The sequence below is a fragment of the Pyrgilauda ruficollis genome, unplaced genomic scaffold (genome assembly GCF_017590135.1).
Source record: "Pyrgilauda ruficollis isolate IOZ18807 unplaced genomic scaffold, ASM1759013v1 scaffold71, whole genome shotgun sequence".
In the NCBI taxonomy this organism is placed as follows: Eukaryota; Metazoa; Chordata; class Aves; order Passeriformes; family Passeridae; genus Pyrgilauda; species Pyrgilauda ruficollis.
In genome coordinates, this window is record NW_024528933.1 from 3,338,867 (window position 1) to 3,341,315 (window position 2,449).

Below are 2,449 nucleotides of genomic sequence, written 5' to 3' on the forward strand. Positions count from 1 at the left end.
GGTATATCCCAAGCCTGTGGTCCTGCCCTGAACCATCACGTACCTGTCATCCCATTGGCCCAAGTCTGATTCCGCCCCCACTTCAATCTCCCTCTTAAATCGTGTGAGGAGTCCAGCTGCTCTCTTAGCCTTTCCCCCCTCTTAGCCCTTCTCCCCCACTCTTGCCCCTTCCCTCCCCTAGGCTCCCCCTCCTTCCCCCCTTTTCCCTCAGTAACCATGCTGTTCCCGGGGATGGGACCCCAAATAAACCCTCATCAATCAGCACCCTCAGAAGCCGTGTGGAGTCTCCTTGCCTGCCTGCTGCTGCCAGCCAGCTCACAGCCTAGGGAGCCCTCCAGAGACACCCCGGGCCCCCCCCCCAAAACGAACATCAACACATCTTGAGTACTGTTGCACCTAATTTTGACCACTTTTTTGTCCAAATAAATTGAATAGAATGACTGCATTTTCTTTCAGTCATATCCCATAGTTAAAGCCTGCGCAAGAGGAAAAAATAACAACGTTCTCATTTTGTACTTATCTAATCAACTGTGGCTTATTCATTGAACAATGATACACGGAAACAAACTGTAACTTATTTTTTAAATTTTATTCTGGATTTAATAAAGGCTCATGTAACACACAAAGTTGGTGGGACAAAGGTATAGACCATTCAATGTCGTAGCTACAGCAGAGCCTCTGTGTTTGATTAAAAAAGCAATATGTTTATGAGCATATGCCAAACTGAACAATGGAACCTGTAAATAAAATCTTGAAAATTACTTTTTTTAGTTAAAAAGTAGAAGAACTATTGTTAAAAAGGTGTCTATTTTAGTATTCAGCAGAGGAAAAGGCAGCTAATAATTTGGAGTTCTTCAATACACCAGCTGTAATAAGAGCTAGCAAGAGAAATACTGCTTAGCGATTCAACCTTTTTTCAGAATTTAATTTTCCAAAGTAAAAAAAAAAAAACAAAAAAAAAACAAACCCAAAGCATGCAATGTACAAAGACCTTTCTTAAAGTTAACATGTAAAGTGTTCTGCAAAAGAAAATGTTTGTACTGGGATTGCATTTATTCATACTATTGAAAATAGAACAGTACTCCATTCTAGCTTCATAACATTAGGATTCTTTAAAATTGTTCTATGAAAAAAAAAAACAAACCAAAACCAAAAAAAAGGACCAAACACCCAAATAACACCACAAACTGCTAGAACTTATGATGGCACTTAAGGTTAACCTCTTTTTGGAAAAAGAACCAAACCAAGCCAGAAGGCAAGCAGATAAAAAACTCATGGAGCCTCTGCAGAGCCAGAGACAATATGCCTAGTGGAGGAGCTGTGGTCCATCTGCAGGAGGTTTACCTCAGCTGAGCTGCCTGAGAGCATTGACACCAAAAAAATTATCTTATGTAAAGGAACAGGGGAAACCAGGACCCTGATATTTTTAGTAGAAGCGAAGTTAACAAATAGCAAAATAATTCCATCTTCAGCTGAACTTATGTTTTCAGGTATTTTGTGGTTACTGCAAACATCTCTGCATTATCTCCTTAATTCTTAGTCATATATATGTGAAACACACTGCATCTTCCTTACTTTTAGTTAACACAATAATCAGCTGCTGCATCGAGGGAAAAGTCATCCCTTCATTAATTCTACGACTTTATAAATAATTTTGTCAAACTTCATCATGTGTTGTTTGTTGATCTTGGCATTTTATTTATTTTCTTTTTTTAACAATTCCAAACATTTCCCATTTTCTTCCGTTCCAGGCCAAGCTCATCTTGTTGCACCAGAAGGGGTACGGCCGGTGGCTCGGCTGGCAGCAAGCGGGGCCAGGCCCGGCCGCAGGCAGCACCGCACCACTGGAGAGAGGCAGGGGCCAGCCTGCCGCCGCCTTCACTTCGCAGGCGAGCCGGAGAGCTAAACCAGACCAGCCCGGCTCCTCGGTGTCATCCCGGCAAGGCGTGCGCTCCGGCAGCCGCGGGGAGGCAAACGTCGCGGGAAGGGCGGCGGCGCTACAGGCCGGCAGGGACGGGACCGGGCACCCCCGAGCGTGCCCCGCTATCCCCTGGATACCCCCGCCCACCGTCGCTGCGGGCGGCCGCCCAGCCCGCCCCGGTGAGACCCGCGGGCGGGGGGTGCAGGATTAGGTTTCAGGCCGCCGGGGCGTGCCCGAGCGCGCTGCCCCCGCGGCGCGGCTCGCTCGGCGCCGCTACTCGGGGGCGGGAAGGGCGGAGAGCCGGGCCGGGTGGCGGAGCCCGCCGAGCCGCTGGGGTAAGCAGGGTGCTGGGCCGGGCGGCGGGGAGCGGGGTGAGCGGGCCGCGGGGGGATGCGGGCCGGCAAGGGCGGGGAGAGTCCGCCGCGTCGCTCGAGTTGGAGCGACCTTTTAAAACGCGTTTGTCCCTCGAAGTTTCATTTATTATTTTTCATTTGATCCGAAGGGTTTTGCCGGGGAGGGGCGTGGGGG

The 2,449-nt window shown here is 48.8% G+C and overlaps 1 protein-coding gene across 13 annotated transcripts in view; it reads left to right on the plus strand.

Moving 5' to 3' along the window:
* The first annotated feature begins 1,788 nt into the window (after nt 1-1,788).
* The window catches only part of MPDZ (multiple PDZ domain crumbs cell polarity complex component), a 93,689-nt gene continuing 93,028 nt past the window's right edge, over nt 1,789-2,449 (plus strand). For 12 of the 13 annotated variants that reach the window (XM_041485530.1, XM_041485532.1, XM_041485535.1 and 9 more), the window contains exon 1: nt 1,789-2,256. The gene's annotated coding sequence lies outside the window, so the exon portion shown is untranslated. The remainder of the gene's footprint in view (nt 2,257-2,449) is intronic. The other variant, XM_041485531.1, reaches the window with a different exon arrangement.